The sequence below is a fragment of the Peromyscus eremicus genome, chromosome 3, assembly GCF_949786415.1.
Source record: "Peromyscus eremicus chromosome 3, PerEre_H2_v1, whole genome shotgun sequence".
Taxonomy (NCBI): Eukaryota; Metazoa; Chordata; class Mammalia; order Rodentia; family Cricetidae; genus Peromyscus; species Peromyscus eremicus.
Genome location: NC_081418.1, coordinates 11,113,682 through 11,134,367, shown reverse-complemented (window position 1 = coordinate 11,134,367; position 20,686 = coordinate 11,113,682).

Here is a 20,686-nt window from a genome sequence, read left to right as displayed (position 1 = left end):
CTCCCAGTTGTGTTTTCAAACAGTCTAACATACCAACCATTTTGATGTCTTGGCTTAAAAAAATATCCTCTAAGAGAGATCACAACCCTAGATGGTATGGGGAAAAAAGGAGAATAATGGCATAGTAAAAGTTAATGGAATGGGTAACAAAAGAACAGGGTAGAAGAGAGAGAATGGGGAGGAATAACTAACATACCAAAGACCTCCAAAAAGATCAAATGGCAGCCTAATACTGTGAAAACTCATATGTATAGGTAGGTAGATAGATAGGTAAATAGATATAGATAGACACATAGATGATAGGTACCACACACTAGAGTCACAGGGCACAGAAAAATCAAGTTAATACAGACATGAAATCTTCATTGTCAGTGGTTAGTTCTCATAGTGCTGGAAGGTGCCACACATGCTACCAGAGAAGGAAAGTAATCATTCTTACCAAGCGGTGAAACCAAAAGCTATAATAATGACTGATCTAACAAGATATGCACATTTGTACAATTGTATGGTGATATTTTATTTGTACTGAAATGTGATTTTATTTGTATGTTAATAAATAAAGTTGCCTGGGGGTCAGAGCTAATAGCAAGCCATAGCAGAGCTGGGCATTTGTGGCGCACGCCTTTAATCCCAGCACTTGGTAGGCAGAGCTAGGTAGATGTCTGTGTGTTCAAGGATACAGCCAGCATTGGAGACATACACCCAATGTGTGTCTGGAGGTCTGTACAGACAGGCAGTGATGAGGCAGTCATGTGGTTGGGTTTACAACCAATGAGAAGGCAGAACACAAAGTCTATATAAAGACAAACAGACAGAAAGTAGGTCTCTTTCGGAGAGGTCTCTTGGCTGAAGAGGATAGCTGCAGCAGGCGGGTAAGGCTTTTAGCTCTGATCTCTTGGCTTTCTTCTTTGCATTGGTTCTGTGTTTCTTATTTAACAAGACGGTCAGTTACATCTACACAATCATCATGAAGATTCTAGGAATAACCAACTACTTTGGATTTAAAGCCCACTCCACATGACAGAATTCAATCCTGTTACCTTAAATTGGGTCTAAAACCTATGACTAGATAGGACATAGGTCCTAAGAGAGAACATAATACTATAGTTCTGCTAAATGGACATATTAATAAGCAGCCTCCTAAGTTCTTATCTTTATACCCATAGATTAGCGCAACTCTCAACCCTTCAGAGAAGTTTATTTGTGCAGCAGATGACAACTTACAGATCTACAACTAGCCAACATGCAGAGATTAAAAAAGACATGGAGTTCTCAACCCTGAATGGTACATCTATATCACAACCTCTCCCTCTAAGGACCAGGGATCTTCACTAAAGAGGGGATGGACAGATTTTAAGAGCCAGAGGTTGTAAACATCTACAGTGAAACAGTGTTTATGGGACATAACAGTGCTGCTGCATGTATGAACTCAGAATAACTATGACTGCATCCACAAGACATGCACAAGTTCAAACTAGCCCAAATCCTAGCCTGGATAAGGGGCTACTCAAATTCTCACCTCTATCTGAGTATCCACTGGCAACTGATAGCTGCTGGAGGAGGGAGACTCATTGTCTTCAGGGATAGTGTTTGAGAAACTGCTCATGATCCAGTAGATGGTCCTACACCCTCTTACATACAGGCAGCACTAAGTGGAATCAGTGGGTTTTTAGGGGATACATGAAGTTGGAGGAAAAATACTAGTGGGGGGTATGTATGGGAAGATTTGAAACAGATGCCAGGAACTGGATCTGATTAAAATAAATTATATGCATGTATAAAATTCTGAAGTAATAAACAATGAAATTTTACTGAAATACATCAAAACCATTGAACAGAAATACTTATAGCACACTAATTTTGCATGTATCTGGGTTTTCCCTAATTCAGTGTTGTATGCTATATTCATTGAGGGCATTTACTCAAGGAAGACATCATTTGTCCTTCATATGAGGTAGAATATTTGCAAGGATTTTTTTTATATTTCTCTCTATGAGCAAGTGTAGACTTTTAATACTTTTTGCATTTCTTTTTACTTACTTATTTATTAATTTTTTTCTTTTTGTATTTATAGCCTAACTCTACTTTCTGGTGATCAATGGTATTTGTTTCCAGAAGTCAATGTCATAAAGGGAGAAGCACCCTATGAATTTTTCCGTTCAAGGTTTCACTGTAGAGGTAGGTTCTAAACACATTGTGTTCTTTCCCTATTTTAAAGCATGCCTAAAAGACCCATGTTTAATTATAATTACATAGAACAACTAGGATTTAAGCTTCAGTGAGGGCCTTTTTTCAGTAAAATTGAAATTAATTCTTCTAAAACTTGTATATGTGCGTGTGTGGTGTGCTGTATGTGTGTCTGTATGTATGTGTGTGTGTTTGTGTGTCAGCTTGAAAGAAAATGGCCCCCATAAGCCCACAGGGAGTGGCACTATTAGAAGGTGTGGCCTTGTTGGAGTAGGTGTGGCTTTGTTGTAGGAAGTGTGTCACTAGGGGGTGGGTTTGACGTCTCAGAAGCTCAAGCCTGGCCAGTGCTACTTGTGGACCTAGATGTAGAACTTTCAGCTCCTTCCAGCATCATGTCTGCTGCATGGGCCAAGCTTCCCCACCATGACAATAATGGACTAAACCTCTGAACTGTAAGCCAGCCCCAATTAAGTGTTTTCCTTTATAAGAGTTGCCATGGTCATGGTGTCTCTTCACAGCAATAGAAACCCTAACTAAGGCAATACATGTATTATTTATTTTGAAATAATTTAGAGTCATACAAAGATGCTATTACAGTACAGAGAAGTTCTGTGTTGCTGTGTCATCCAGAAATCTCATGGGCTGTGCCATGGTACAGCACAATATCAAGTGAAAGCAGTCATCCTTGTATGTAAAACTACACATGGGATTTTGTTCAATTTTGTCACACCCATGGATCTTTTTAACTGTTGCTGCAGTGGGAAGATGAACATGCTCCAGTATTACAAGTCTCCTCCTCTTACTTATAGTTATGTGTAATGCGATTTTTTTTTTTTTTTTGGTTTTTTGAGACAGGATTTGTCTGTGTAGCTTTGGAACCTGTCCTGGAACTCACTCTGTAGACCAGGCTGGCTTCAAACTCATAGAGATTCACCTACCTCTGCCTCCCAAGTACTGGGATTAAAGGCATGTGCCACCACTGCCCAGTTTATAACACGAATCTTAAAAGGTCTTATAATAAAAAACCCAGAGCCAGGTTTTGAAGTGAAAGCTGAAAGATGAAGCAGAACAGCCAGCCACTAGCTTACCTCTACAAAATTCTCAGCCTCAAGAGACTGAGTTCCTGTTTCCTCATGCCTTATATACCTTTCTGTGTCCTGCAATATTACTTCCTGGGATTAAAGGTGTGTGTCATCCCACTGCCTGGCTCTGTTTCTCTCAAGTCCAGGGTGGCCTTGAACTCATAGAGATCCAGAGAGATCTCTGCCTCCCTCTTGAGTGATAGGATTAAAGGTGTGACCACTATGTCTAATTTAGTGGCTGGCTTTGTCCCAAGTAAGCTTTATTGGGGTACAAAAATATGTCCTCACAGTTATGCCCAGCTCCTTCCATCTACCATGCCTAAGCCTTGCAAGCCTTTTCTCATTTTATCATTACAAGGATGATAAGTGCATAGAACCATACACTGTAGGGCCACTGCAGATTGCTTTGGCCACTGTGCTCAAAAGACCAGTTCAAAATAATGCACATATCATTCCTCCATGTTACTGGTATAAAGTATTTTTATGTTCTATATGTACCAAACCTTTGCTAAGCATTCATGTTTTTGTAAAAGATTTTGTTTATTCTAGTTTGAGCTAATACACACACACACACACACACACACACACACACACACACACACACACATATATATATATATATATATATATATATATATATATATATATTTGTAGAGGCATAAGCTTTCACTTCTAAAAGAGAGTTGCCCAGAAGTATGACTGCCAGGTCACATGCTGTTAATAGCTTAATTTGTACAAGGCTGCAGACTCATTTCCACAATGACTGTGTGATTTCAGATGCTTATCGGTCTACTACAAATCTAGTTTCTCTAAATGCTCATCAGTTGTTTGTGGATTGTTGATTTTATTTTTCATCATGAGAGTACATAATAGGTAGATTATTTTATTTTGGTTATTTTTAAATCTTTTTCTTAATTTTCCTGTAATTTTCAAATTGCTATCTATAGATTGTCTATTTGCTTTTATTTTCAATCCTGGTTCTTGGTACAACAAATGACATTCAGACAGCCCAGGATATCACACGTATGATGTGATGAGCCATGGACTTTTTAGAACTTTATTTTAGCTGCCTTTCCATCTCAGCAAGGAAAGGGAGGGCATCACCTTCTTTTTGCAATAAATTTAAGTCCCCTGTAGGTTTTTGTTGACATTGAACAGTTGGAGGTTTTCCTACTGTTGATGGAGAAGTAATTTCAGCTCTTCACTGGGTTTTCTCCAAAGGTACCTTTACCATAGTCTCCCTTGGACCCTTGAAGTTTCTAACTTGAACTATTTATATCTTTCAGTTCCTCGTGGTTCTTTTTATATATAACATATAAAGTCTTAATTGGATTATCTGTAGGTAAGAGGGGAAGTGCATCTTCTACATCTCAGAAGTGAAAACATTATTCCCTTTCAGTTTTTTGTGAACCCACTGCAGCCTTATTCCTCCTAATTGGACGTGCACACACTGGCAAGAGTGTGTACTGGCGATTCATATCAGCTTCACTAGGCAAAGGAAGGAACAATAATCTGTGGTTATTCTCCCAGCAAGTGGTTGGTGCGCTAAGTAAACAGGCACGGAATTTAGTAACCTCTGTGGCTCCAGACACCACATGTGCCATGAGTCCTGCTGGTTTATTACCAGTCCAGACACTTAGCCTCGGGCATTCATGGGAAAGAAATAGTATCTCTGCAAGCTTTTCCTTCTATTCCTTAAAACTCGTTGCCCAAAATGCTAGGTTTTGAAGCAGAGTTTTGTATTGTCTACCTATAGACATAGATCTGTTTATGTCTGTGCTTATATAGTATAGATATTTCTAGATAGTCCTTATTTTTGTCTACTGAGTAAATACCTTTTTTCTATAAAGTTCTTTCACATGTGTCCATAAAAGTCCTTTTCCAAGGAAACCGATGATAAAAGTTTAACACTCTCTTGACTGTACTTAACATTTTACAGTCCGTGTGGAACAGCCTGAGTGCGGAGCTGCAGCCTTTCTTAGTCATGACCTCTGTGTTCCTGCAGGCTGACCTTACCTCCCCCACCACCTCCACTGCATATACTGCATTGTTGGTTGTGGCTTCACACTTGCTTTGATGCGTCTGTTGCTGCAATCCTTGCATTTTTTTTCTTCCTGAGTAATGAACTGGGCTCCACCCCTGCTGAATTTTTTCCCCTCATTGCTCATCATCTAAGCCTCATACATCCAAATGTACAGGTGTTAGGATGATTGTCTGAGGTTTTCGTTTCTTTTCTCTTTTGAGCTGGCTCCTTTTTATGTCACTCCACTGCCCACCCCTGTATTCAACCTGCGGTGATATTTTATTTGTGCTCTAATAAATAAAGCTTGCCTGAAGATCAGAGGAAAAAGTCAGCTATTATAAGCAAACACAAAAGCCATGCAATGTTAGCACACGCCTTTAATCCTATCACTTGGCGGGCAGGGATCTGTCTGGATCTATGTGAGTTCAAGGCCACACTGGGAACAGAGCCAGGTGTGGTGGCACACACCTTAAATTCCAACACTAGTTAACCATGGAGGTCTAGAGGTCTGTACAGACAGACAGAAAGTGACAGAACTGGGCAGGAAAAGGAAGTGATGTAGTGGACAGAGAGAGAAAATGAGATCGCAGAACAGCAAGGCATATAGGCATGGTGTTGTTTTATAAAATGATAAGCAGCGCTGTTACGAGGCGAAAAGGTCATGAGACACGACACAACCCAGTATCGGAGCTTTATTGGGTGGGGCAGACAAAAGAACCAGGTCCGGGGAAGAAACACATGCAGAGCACACACAGAGAGAGAGAGAGAGAGAGAGAGAGAGAGAGAGAGAGAGAGAGAGAGAGAGAGAGAGAGAGAGAGAGAGAGAGAGAGAGAGAGAGAGACCGGAGGAGAGAACAGAGAAGAGAGGAGTCTGTGTCTGGCTTTTTAAGAATTCCCATGCACGTGTGCAGGTGGGCTTACGGAACTACGCCACGCATGCGCTGATTGCATGACCGTGCTGCGCGCATGTGCACAATCACATGGCGCACTGATGACGTAAGACATAAGAACCTTTACTTAGCTACTGAACTGCGTGTGTGTGGTCATGCAGCTGGAAGAGTGGCAGAATCCTAACACATGGATAGACAGGAAGTCTCACTTTTGGAAGCTGCAGAGTTGGTGAGGTAAGGTTAGCTGTGGCTTTCCCTATTTCCCTCATCTGTCAGGTTTTCACCCCTTTATCTGGCTCTGTGTTTTTTATTTAATAAGACCATTTAGAAATTCGTCTACATCAACCTGTTTCTTAAACCTCAGAGTCATGGAACTCACAGATCACTTTTATTACTGAAACTTTCATTAAAGAAGGCATAATAAAGCTGCTCTTAGGTTTTCAAATTATTTTTGAGTTGAGGTTATTTAAAGAATACTTCACTAATTCTAAAAAATCTCTTAGTGTCTCCTTTCATATAGGGATATAAGCCACAAAATATAAGGCCATATATTATATACACAGAAATCATAAAGCACAGGGTTGCATATTTATAACTGAATTTAGTGATTGTTTCCAGTTTGAATTATGAAAGTCCAGGCTATCCTCCAGAATTCCCATTCTTCATGTACAGTTGTTCATACATCCTCATACACATGTAAACCAATGAACTTCATCCCAGGAGAATTATGTAGAGCCACAGAATTCTATGCTTGCTGCCTATAGCTGGACATTTAAGTTAGGAAACAGATTTGTGGGCATTTATTGCAAACATATGAGGTGCCTTTCTGAGCAAAGTTCATTACTTTTATTGAGAAATTTGAATGTTAAAGAAATCACATGCTTATAGAATAGACAGAGTAGTTAAAATAAACACCGAGTGATAGAGCCGTCTAGCAATGGAGACAGATACTTGGCTGTCAAAGTGTCAGTTGTATAAAATGTATTTTGTATGACTGCTTTTCTCCATTGTCTGATGAGCTTAAGCTTCTCTGATTAAATTTTACCGATATGTAGACTTTACCTATAAATTTCTATGATATCCTTATGAAGGCTCACTTAAATAAAACATCCTTTAATTAGGCAAGGCTTGAGTTATCATGAACAAGGTGACCTTATCGGGTGTCGGGAAGGAGAGGCTCTGGTAGGGTAGAAGTGGCTCTCTGTGCTAACTGAATATCTGCAGCCTCCAGATCATGATCTTCCTTGCTCTGGGCAGTGGAAATCAATTGCAGAGCCTTTGCAGTTTAAATTTCACGGCCATCAAATTCTTGCAATTTTTTTTGCTCTGAGCAGAGGTCTGTACTTGCAGGGACCATTACAAAGTTGGAAGCGTGCTGCACTCTGGTCCAGTCTAGAGTGGGCTTCTGTTTCAGGAAAACTGTGGTTATTTACAACATAATAGACAGCTGCTATAAGATCATGCCAAAAAAGCATAATGAAGATGTTGGGGCTCCCATACTATTCATAAAAGGAATAGAGATAGGAAATATTATCCTACTGAAATAAGGAAAGAAAAAACTTTATAAGAGTAATTTTATTGAAACAGAATGTGAAATCAACTCTGAGAAACATATGCCAGTTACTTAATTTAGGTTTTCAGTACTCATGACACAAATCTATATGCTCTGATACTGTAATTTTCCAGGAAGTTGAGAAGCATAGGGAATATCCTCTGATCAATCAGGTCAATTCCCTGGCCACACTCCTCCTGCCAGTGATAGGATATGGATGAGGAGATAAGCCCAATTTTATTAGTTTGTAAGGCGCTGTAATAGTGGCAAGAGCAACACAGAATGTGGTATTCTTAAAAGCCACTCAGAGGTTTTTATAAAACTAAATTGTCCTCATGCTTAGCTAGCATGTCAGAAATCATAACTCTCAGATAAATTATGACAAATAATTTATAATATAATTGTCTTTAAAATATAATGCTTTGTTATAGACAGTGGCTTTTCTGGAACATCTGATCATACACTAGAAGTAGATTCTCCCCATATTGAAATTTTAATTGATTTTTCACTTGAAAGATAGCATCGATGATTCTGCTACTATGGTATATACCTTTGAATCTTGAACCATATTTTACACTTGTAGATTGTATTACCATGTTTTGATTCTGTGATAATTTTATTATACTTTCTTTGAGGGCTACAGTTTTATTCAGTCCCCAGCACTGAGAAAAAAAAACTGTTAAAAACATATTTGCATTTTAGTTTAATTAAATACATGATCTTTCTTATATAAAAGTCAAAATACAGGATTTTATAATCTCCCTTATTATCATGCTTAAGCACATGGTAGAATTTATTTATGCATAATATGGGCCAGTCTGTGTAGTAAGGGTGAGAATATAAACATATGCTATCTAAGATTGGTTACAGTATCACATACCTTTTAGAATTTGTTACATTGTTTTGTTGGGTTTGGCATATGTAACACAAATCTTAACCAGTCTTATAAATAAAAACACCTGGAGCCAGATATTGGTGTGAAAACCTGAGAGATCAGAGGAATAGGGAAAGCCACAGCCAACCTCACCTTACAGATGCCTGCTTTCTGTATACTCACGCCTATACGCCTTTCTGTTCTGCAATCTTACTTTCCCTCTCTGCCCAGCTACATCAGTTCCTGTCTGTCTATACAGACCTCCAGACCTTTATGGTTAGTGCTGGGATTAAAGGCATGTGTCATGATGCCTGACTTTGTTCCCCAGTGTGACCTTGAACTCATAGAGATCCGGGTGGATCTCTGCTTCCCCAATGCTAGGATAAAAGGTGTGTGTTACCATTGCATGACTTCTATGTTTATATAGTGGTTGGCTTTTTCCTCTGATCCTCAGATAAGCTTTATTAGGGTACACAATATATCGGGGAACACAATATATCACCACAGGCATAGTTTATGTTTTTAAAATTATGGACTCTGTTCACCAAATAGAAGTCTACTTCACTATAAAGCAGTTCAGTTTAAATTTATTGGAAAGTATGTACCCAGCTCTGCATGAGCAAAGTCAGCCTTCCTAAGCCCTACAACAAAGTAGTCCAAAAATAAGAGAATGAACATTTTATGAAATAGTGTTTTTATTATGGCACAAAATATTTTTAGATATACTTGTTAACTATGGATATTTTTCTTTAAAATTTTCTCTGGAAAAGAGAATTTTCTTCTCTTAAATCAAGGTCAGCTTAGCCCCACAGAAGATTAGCACAAGTCAGATGGCATATACGTCAATAAGGGGAGTCGGTATAATTAAAATAGTGTTGATTCATCAATTTTCTATAGCTGGCTCTACATCAACTTAAGTACCAGGATTACTTTGACTCTAATAGATCTCTAGTGATCTGGCATCTCTAAAAAGTGGTAAGAGAAAATCTAGGTGATAGAATAGGTACTCTCTTTGAAACAAGCTTCAGATTTTCACAGACATTGAACTACAAAGTGTGATTTTATTGCTAGACCAAGGGGAAACATCAACTTCGATTCACTGAACTAGCTATACTACCATTTTGTATCTACAGCTTTTCACGTTGTAACTTCATACTGGTTTTTAAGAACATCTTCAGGACCTTTCAAAAGAAGGTAGCATCAGTGCAAAGTATACTAACTATGTCAAACAGTCAGGATGATCAGCAGGGGTGGGAATTTATATTAATTAAAAACAATTATGACTATTTATAAACTGCCATACGTTATAAGGTACAGAAAGTGGATTCGTGCTGCTGTGCCAGGTAGGAAGAGCACATTTCTGGGACGCACAGCAGTGGTTAAATCGGGTCCACTGCCGAGTGAGCCGTTGGACTGAGCAGGTGTCGTTATGCTTCTGTGAACTGACTTACACCTCCATTTGTTTCATGAATGATTTCAAAGAAGACACCTGGATGACCCTCAAGGCCCTGAAAAGAAAAGGAACCCTTACACACAGTTCACATTATGATATCCTTGTGGTGGAGCGCCTCAGAGATAAAACATTAATGTTCATTAGTTATAGTGAGATAGAGAAAAAATTTTTAAGTACAATGATCTCAAGCCTGTGAAGCTTAATTTTTATCAAAATACATTACAGCCTTTCACTCTGAAAAACAAAATGAACCTAGTGAAAAGATAAAATGTAAAATATAGATAAATACATGTTAATAATTTTAAGTGTAGTTAGACAAGGACATGTTAATTTTATCACTAATTATGACAAGGCTAAACTGTGACATTCACTAATTCATTCTTCCGCTTACTCATTTTTTTAGTCATTCATTCATTTTACCCATGCCACTGAAGATATCATACAGTACAATGAATAGTCTAGTTTCAGGAATGCCTTTCTTTGTGATTTAACAGTTTATTGGTGCTACATTATTATTTATGAATGGTGACTTTTAGAATAAGATGAAGTAGCAACCTAGACAATGACACAGACCATATTGATCCGATTCTTTCCTGACTTGCTATTCTCTCCTTGGTAGAAGATGTTGTCTGCTATTAGGTGGACAGTTTTAATGCACTCTAATGCCCTCCTATAGTGTTCATAGGACAATAAAAATATCATTTTAAACCAGGCCAAATATTTTTCCTCCTTTACTCCAAATATTTTATTTCTCTTTGCAAATTTTCCATCTTTCTGAGAGGTAAATTTCCCCCTCATTAATAAGAAATAGTCCTTGCTGCCTTACTGACTTCACTCACCATCAATTTCTGTTTGCAAGGTGCATCCATTTATTTGACATCTTCCTCTTGCATGGAGTGCCAAATATGCTCTTATTGCAAGAACTCTGGACACTCACCCACTTTGTTGGGAATGGTGTTTTTTTCAGGTCCTTACCAAAGTAGCCCTTTGCTTTCTGATGTAATCTGTTGAAGTAGCTTTGGGAGAAGAGACTCTTTACCTGCTCAGTTTCTGAAAAATATCTTTGATTTACACAAAACCAAGCTAGGCAGTATCCCAGCTTGGATGGTGGAGGGAACATGCATTTCCACCCTTGGCTGAGGAGCTATTGGCAACTAATGTTTTCTAGAGAACCAAGAATTCGTTTTCTTTGAGGGTGCAGCCACTGAGAGACTGTCACGCTCAAAGCCTTACACCCATGCACAGACAGCATTAAGTGATTCAGTTTTTTTGTTTGTTTGTTTTTTCTTTTGTTTGTTTTTATTTTTAAAGAGAACACAGGAAGGGAAGAGGGGAAAGTAGAGGGAAAAAGGGAATAATTGGAGAAGAGGAAAAGGTAGTTGATTGGATCGAAATTCTTTACATGCTTGTATATAATTCTCAAATAATAAGAAATAACTTTGATCTAAATTTCTCAATATCTTCCTTAAAAAATTAAATTTTTTATATTGACATTGGTAATAAAATAATATAAAACTATTGTGATTTCAACTTGGTTGTTACATAAAAGCCATTTAAGTTGAGTATAATTAACAGTAACAGGTACAAAACTATAAATGTGCTCTATACTGTTACTTATTTTCTCTTTTGTGGTTAGATGAGAGTATTATTTTTTCATCCAGCTTTAATGAAACACCTTTTTCTGTTGCTTTAAATGTTTTTTTCTCTGAATTCTTCTTGTCTCGTTTTCATGATTTTCTTCTTCTGAGCATCGTAAAATTCTATATTTATTTTGTTTTTGGTCCTCCATAATCTCAGCATTTTCTTAGTTTTGCATCTGTAACTATTTGAGGTTTACTCTGAGATACTGTTCTGGTATGGTTTTCCAAAAAAAAAAAAATTATGCAAAATTATGCTCTTTTTTTCTTCAATATCAGGAAACACCTGCCATGTATCAGACACTATTCAATATTTGACGGTACCTGGAATAATGCATGCAACCAGAAATAGAATGGATGAATATAAGATCAACTTCCTATTTTTTAAAGTGTCAAAATTGTATACTATTGTTTTGAAATCACCAGCAATCGAAGACTGGATGCATAGCTGATCGTATCACAGGGTATGTCAGCTTTTTTCAGGCCGTAATCAAGGATAATCTTAAAGCAGACAAAGAAAGGAGCTTTTCCAGAGCAGATGGCTTTCAAGGAAACCAGGAAAATCATGGAGGATCACAGGGTATATTAATTTTTCAGTGTCTCTTGCAAGAATGACAGTATCGTGATGTTGCTTATCAGTAGAATATGAGTAAAACTGGTGGGCATATTTGCCATGTCAAGATGATCAACTATGGAGGCTGGAGAGACAAAAGCTCAGTGGTTAAGAACACTTAGAGCTTTTGCAAAGGACCTGGGTTTGTTGGCCACATCATGCTGCCCCAACCACCTTCTCAGGGGAATCTCTCTCCATCTACTGGCCCCAATGGGTACAGCATGCCAGGGGTGCAGGAACAGACAAACAGGCACACATACACACATACATAAGGGTAAACACATATTTTAAGATGATCAACTATCTAGCTCTTATGTTTTTTTTCCCATTTTTCTTTCCTATACATGGCTGACAGTGAATAATTATAAAACTTCTATTCACATAAAGGAAAAGTTGGGGTTCTATAGTTCTTATTCAGAGAATTTCTGAGAAGCCCGGTGGCATTGAATATTAAATGGTTAAAATATAATTTGATGATAAAAAATTTCAAGATTTTTTAATTTAAAGACTTGTTTAGTTTGAAAATCCTGAAAAATTTTGCATTTTGTGTCCTTTTTCTCTAACAAAAATAATGTATACAATATTAGTTTTCAGCAATGTTTAGAAGTCTCTTTAACTTCCAGGTTAAAAATATTTTGTGCTTTGATGAGTGCATGGTACTCAGCCATAGACAACGCATAAAGGACTAAATAAACGCTGTGCTCCATGACACTTTGTTCCTAAAGGCAGGATGAAACCCCGATTTGTCCTATAGGCTGTCATTTGACACTGTTTTACACGGTGTCACAGGGCTGACAACCAAGTCTACAAAAGTAGCTATCCATCCCTTGTGGTGGAAAAACACATGGCAGAACTGTTGGGAGACCAACCTTACAACTGAGACTTAGAAAATCTACCAGAGGTGATTTTTAAAATCATGGTATTAGTGTTGCTGTGCACGGCTGCATAAGTCTGACAGTGTTCGGAAAGAAAGGAGCTGGACAGAAGGAAGCCGGGTCGCTCACCCAGTACAGTGGAAAGAAAAGGAGACATTAGGGACCTGGAGAAGCTGGAGAGGTTCTGATCCCAGCAAAAGTCACATTTTAATTAGCGTTGGTCAGCAAAGAGGTAGAGAAGTTTCTCACTTGCATGAAGTGAGCCTGGTGTCACAAAACCAAAGCGAGGGCAGTGCCTGCGTATGCACATTCCTTTAATAAGATCAGTGCTTTGAGACAGAAAATGAGTAGATATAAGGGCACCTGATAAATTTTAGGACCTCTGTCATGTTACCAAAGAAACAGATAGGAACGCATTAGCAAGGAAAAAAACCCAAAATGGCCCCCTAATGCCTACCCCCAAAACCTCTGACTATCTTTATAGAAATCTGTAGTGCGTATTTATGAACTGTTCAGGCACAGCCGCAGTCTCAACCTTACCTAACACCTAGATTTAAATTACTGTACAGAATACACAATGAACATCCATGCTGCAGTATTACACAGTTCAGCCTCTTTGTTCATCTGAGACACTGTGGCAAGCAGACACAATGAAAACCTTCAAGAAATTCAGAGGGATACTGAGGAGCCTGAGGGTGTGCTGAAATAACTACTGCAAAGACTAAATCCACAAAAAATTTGATGATTCTGAGAAAAAAAAAAAAAGCAGTACCAGCACACTGCAGGAAAGGACTTCAAAGTACATGCTCTTAAAGAGACATGCACCGGGTAAATGTTTAGAGACAGTTCCATTTTAGGCGTTTATCTGAAAGAGAGAAACTCTTTAATAGGAGAATATGACTTAAAACGCAAAATCCAAACAACAACAACCAAAGGACCAAACATTTATTATCTGGGGAGAAAAATGGTCAAAAGAAAATAATAGTTACTTTGTAACAATTCTAGGGGACAGGGGAGGTTAGTGTTACACAACATCCAAAGAGGTGTAAAATTTGAGAAATAACAACCCCTCATCTATGCTCTAAACTAACCAGTTAATCAGCCAGAAATTAAAAATCAAAAAGCTACATTACTAGTTCTTTACTAGATGGACAGAAAATGGGGCCATTAAAATACAAGTCATGTAAGATATTCAGGTCTTCTTAAAATTGAACACAAAAAAAATAAAATCATTAAAACAGAGACCTGCTGACAAAAAATCCTATAAAATACTGTGTGCAACTTAAATATATTGCAACTTAAATATATCAAAGCAAACATACAAAAGAAAAGAATGGAACAAAATTCAAAGTTCTGAAACAGGTATTTCTGGATGTGAAAAACACATCTGAGATTAAATGAAAAGAGATTTAGAAAGAATAGACTCTTAGAGAAGGCACTAGCTTTATTCAAACAATTTGTAAAAGGCACACTTTTGCAGAAAAACAACAGAGGCAAGCATTTAAAAGTACGTACTAATAATCCTGAGGATGGTGATAAAGGCAAAACTACTACATGAAATGAACCAGTTTAATAAGTAATGCAAATGGGGCCTTCAGTGTGGCTCAGTGGGCAAAGTGCTCACAGTCCACCCACGAGGACTTAGGATCTCTAAAACTTATGTAAGCAGTGGGTGGAGTAGATATTCACCCTCATTGTTTTGGAGGTGGAGACAGGTGGGTTCCAGAGACTTCCATGCCAGTGTAGCAAAAACAGTGAGCTCTAAGTGCAGCGGAAGACCTTGCTTCACAAAATGAAATGGCGAGCAATAGAGGAAGAAGTTGACATTCTGCAGACATATGTATAAGAATGCCCTCTCACACATACGTGGACACACATGCATATACACAACAATAATAATAATTGTAATGAGCATAGTAGAAAATGCCTTTCAGATACGTAAAAATAGCTTAGGCAGGATCCCCCCTACACCCAAGGCTATACCTGACAACCAGAACTTGGTGAGATCACTCACTCAAGATAACCCAACACAGTGCTAGAACCCATGATGCCTACTGAACAGAATATAAGCAGAGACCAAGAGCAATGCTCTGCTCTGCACATCTGGAGAGACATCACCTTGATCTGCCCTGCAGCTAGTGAGTCTCCCCCAGGGTCCTGACCCTTGAATCAGAGACCTCTGTTAGAGACTGGACCTGACCTTCAGCTGAGATATGTTCCACAGGTGAGCAGCCTTGGGGAGATAGGCTTAGGGCCGTAGTTAGGAATTTAGAGTGTGAACCTTGTCCGATGACCCTCAGCATAATAAAATATAGCTTTTGTTTTACTAACTATGGGTATCTACCTTCTTGCCTACCACAGTGCCTAACCGAGAGGTTGAAGATGAAGGGTTTGGAGTGTCACTGGTATATCTACAAGTCACTGATGGGAGTTGCAAGGCCAGGTCTCCTGATACCAGCCAGTCATGAAGGCTGAAGTTGGACATCTCTGGAATTAATCCCTCTGCCTATAGCTGAGAGCTGCTCCATGGAGATAGAGGCTGCCTCTAGAGAACTCCCTGCCTGAAGCAGAAGCCTCAGGCCGGGGGAGCTTGAGTATCCATCTTCTGTGAACTCCTCGTGGGAGGGAGAAGCCTCAGGCAAAGCAACCTGAAGGTGAAATCCCCAGCCAGAGCCGGGAGTCTTGCTCTGAAGTGTTTCTGCCTTCCTCCTACAAGTTCCATGTGACAAGGGGGTTGATGCCTCAGGCACTCCTGCATTTTGTGAGAAACCAGCTGGGCCTTGACTGGCTGGAGGAGGCGAGATTTAGGACCAATTAGGGAAGAGTTGGTAAGAAGTTTCTGGGTGTGCACAGTTGTAGGAATCTTTGCAGGCTTCCATATGCAGTTCTGGGCTTGCTCATCCTAGAGCTCTGACTAGTCGAAAACAAGCACTTTCCTGAAATTCATGTTTTTTATTTCTTTTGCAGATTCTGCTGTGGTCTTGACAGCTGTTCTCAGACCTTTCATTGCTCTTGGGGCTTGAGTTTCCTGTCTTGTCAGAGAAGGCCACAGAGGGTGCAAAGGTCCCCACCTGCCGCCATAACTTACCTCTGTCAGTGGTCTCTTCCACCATCTTCTGCGGGTCTCTGACCATGAGCTGAACATTTGTGCTTTGCCACCGAGCCCGGAACCCTGTAATAGGGGCTTAGAGTCTGCCTTGATTAGAAACACTGACTTTCCTCCTCTCGGGCCAGCAAGGTACCTGACGGCTGACTGGAAAGAGGATACAAGTGTGGCATCTCTGTTTTTATACTGTCTTCTTTGCTCTCTTCAACTTTGCATCAGAATTCCGCGTTAACCCCTTAGTGACTTTGTCTGACACTGGTAATCCTCCACCTGTCTTTTCTTTTCAAATGTGGGGAAATAACATATAATATCTCTTTAAAACATTTTTTTGTAGTGACTACATGTTAAAGTGCTAGAATTAGATATATTTGATAAGATAAAATACATTATTAGGCCGGGCGGTGGTGGCGCACGTCTTTAATCCCAGCACTCAGAAGGCAGAGCCAGGCGGATCTCTGTGAGTTCGAGGCCAGCCTGGTCTACAAAGCGAGTTCCAGGAAAGGCGCAAAGCTACACAGAAAAACCCTGTCTTGAAAAACCAAAAAAAAAAAAAAACAAAAAAAAACAAAAAACAAATACATTATTAGACTTTATTTATTTATTTTTTAGTGTAGACACACTGGGGAAAGAAATGTTTAATGGCTAGTCCATCTATGTGGTAATGATGGTCTGGAAGTCATTATAGAGAAAGAACAAGGCAAGGGTCAGGAGGTTGCATGGTAGCAATGGTGGCCAGGCCTGGACTGTTAGGGCATTATCATTATCTCATCTCTTACCATGGTGAACCTTGTTAATAAAAAAAAGACTTGTTGTTACCTCTTGGAGAATAGTTTGTTGTTTTTTTTTGTGTGTGTGTGCTCAGAATATGGATATATTTCTTTTAATATTAATATTCGCATTTAATATAAATTATATATATATATATATATATATACACATTTACTTTAATGAATTTTTTTCTTAGGGCTGCAGCTGTCACAGGACAAGTTTTCATCCTTAGGCCACAATGCTATAAACTGAGGCCCTCATATCTTTTCTGAACCTGTCCAGTCACTTCCCCTGGTGTATGTTGCTCTTATCTTCCCAAGCTAGATGATGACAATATCTACAGTTTGGATTCCTGTCACAAGAAGTTTGACTATCATATCTGACTTCCCCCGAATTCAAGGAAACTGCAAGAAAGAATGTACTAGAGAAAAGATGGGTCATAAACGCCAGATCAAACTAGTTAGCACAAGGACTGACTTCTCTGTGAGACTGTTGTTGATGACTAGAAGACTCCAGGAACTGTGCTGTTCATCTGTACCAGATTGAACATCTGGGTGTATATAAATGACTTATGCTAAGGAAAGGGTTACTGATTTTAGACAAATGTTCCTGAAATGGTTAATATGCAGCTGAGCAGGTATCTTCTACTCCAAAGAGACAGTCTCAGTGTAAGGGCACAAGTACTGAATGTTTATACTATTTTAGTCATCTATCAAAACACCTGGGTTATAGTCCAGATAAGGAAGGGTTGGTGACATTAGATTAAACAAATCTCTAAGTCCTTGTTCCAGATATGACTCATGGGTTCTTTTTTATCATTTTACTTTATTCATTATTTCTCTTCACCTACTGAACACTCAAGATATCTTGGCTTCTTATCACTTTGGGTCATTATAAAAAATACTGCTAATAATACAGGATTATGAATTACCGTATTATCTTTCTAACAGTTAAGTTTAAGAATTGGATTGTTTGGTTAAATGTCTGGCATTGTGAAAAGGTAAGAAACATTATCCAAATATCTATACCATTTTACACTCCCTCTAGTAGTAGCTAAGAGTTCTGTTAATGTATATCATTGCTAACACAGCTAAGATGTACAAAAACCACAATTACAAAAAAAGCCTACCCATGTCATGCTATTTAGTTGACATTTCCCTGATGACTGCTAAATTCAGAATGTCTTTTAATATACTTATTTGCTGTGCTCTTGGGGAAGGTGAGATTTTGCATGTAAATCCTTTCTTTGAAAAATACAATTTTCAAATGTGATTGGCTTTTATTCTTTCTAGACATTCTTTGCAGCCTATGTTGGCCTAGAACTCTCAACACCCCTGTCTCAGGCATGAGTGCTGGCACCACAGACATTGTGCTCAATTTCACATTTTTTTTTTAATGTGTGGCTTCTTTTATTTTTGTAAGATGTTATTTGATAAGTAGCATACATACTAGGCGGAATTCTGGTCACATGGTAATTTTAGTTTTAGTTGTGTTGATTGCATCCATATTGTTTTCATAATATCTATACATATTTACCATGCCAGGATCATCTTTTTCTATATTGTTGCTGTCACTTGTAATCTTTATTCTAATAACTTTTAACAGGAGTGAAGTGAAAGCTCTTTGTGGTTTTCAACTTCTCTTATGATGAGCTTTTTTGAGACTTTTTCCATGTCTATTATTCTTTCTGTGTCTTCTTTTATGAAACTTCTCCTGAAGCCTACTACTCATTTTTCAGATTTTTTTCTTTACTTTGTTACTGATTTTTTGAATTCCTTTAATAGTTCATTTACTAACTCTTCATCAGATACATGCTCTTGTAAATTTTTTTCTCATCAAGTATGCTGTCTGTTCATTCTAGTTATAATAATGATAATAATTTTGGTTTTAGAAATAATTTAGTGGTGTATAACTCTAATTTCTCTAGCCTTAGTTTTATTTGAGTTTTAGTGATCATGCTTAAAATAATGTTATTATGTTCCAAAATTCTAAAGCATTTCCTGTACGAAAAAATCTTGAAATTCAACCATATATACCAGATTTAGATATTTTTGTGTGTGTATGTAAGTTTGTGCATATGTTTGTCTTTGCATGTCTGAATGTCTTCCTCTGTCATGCCCTAGTTTTTGAGACAAGGACTCTTTTTGAATCTGCAACTCACCAGTTCAGCTAGATAAGCTGGCAATTATCCCAGATCAGCTTGTCTCCTTCTCTCCAGTGCTGGGATGATGGACATGCATCATCTCACCATGCCTGGCTTTCTGTGTGGTGTTGAAGATCCAAACTTAGGTCCTGAGGCTTACATGGTAAGCACTTTACCAGTAATTCATCTCCTCCCTCCAAGTTTAAAAATCTTTACCAGAGTAAACACACATCCACATGCACCATTTGTCCCTACCACCCACCTCACATAGTCTCTTTTTGAAATAAGAACTTGAAGACAAACAGCTACCCATGCAATATGGTTATCTCAGGGAATAAAATTATTTTTACTTCAAACAAAACTTGAGTCTACAGTCCAGAGCTATTCAGTTCCCAAACTAACTAACTGAGACCATTTCTAAGAACTCAAATCTGAAAGCTAAAATTAGTATGTAAAGTATTTTTGTATGTTGATAAAAAAGACAAACATTTGAAATTAAACTGATTTCCTGTGTATGTGGGTGGGTGGTGTTGTATATATGTGCGTGTGCGTGTGTGTGTGTGTGCGTGTGCGTGTGCGTGTGTTTGGTTCATTTACCTGTGTGTATACACAGAGGAAAAAGGAGGATATTAGATGCCTGGCTATATCACTTTCTGCCTATTCCCTTGAAATGGGGTCTCTCACTGAGTTTGGAGTTAGACTGGAGACCAGAAAATCTTAGTGATTTCGTTGTCTTTCTCTCCCATGATGCTGGGGTCACAGGTATGCAACCATATCTGAATTTTAATGTGGGTTTCTGGATGTCTAACCTTGAATCCTCAGGCTTGTGCAGCAAACACATTTACCCACTGCCTGTCTCTTGAACTTGAGATTTTTTTTTTTCCTATGTTATTCTTTTGTGCACAATAGACATTGAGGAAAAAACCCACAATACTAGGGCTAAACTGCTGTGGGATGGTCTGTATGTCAAATTACTCTGATTGGTCAATAAATAAAACACCGATTGGTCAGTGGCTAGGCAGGAAGTATAGGCGGGACCAACAGAGAGGAGAAAAGAAAGAACAGGAAGGCGCAGGGACACACTGCCAGCTGCTGCTATGACAAGCAGCATGTGAAGACGCCGGTAAGCCACGAGCCACATGGCAAGGTATAGATTTATGGAAATGGATTAATTTAAGCTGTAAGAACAGTTAGCAAGAAGCCTGCCACGGCCATACAGTTTGTAAGCAATATAAGTCTCTGTGTTTACTTGGTTGGGTCTGAGCGGCTGTGGGACTGGCTGGTGACAGAGATTTGTCCTGACTTTGGGCCAGGCAGGAAAACTCTAGCTACACTAAAGTTTCTAATTTTATCTTAAAAACACATTTTAAGGGCTAGGGATGTAGTTCATTGGTAATGTGTTTGCATAGAATGCACAAGCAAAGGCTTTGGTTTTGATACCTCATCAACGCAAAAAATAAAAAATGAATTAACACCGTCAGAT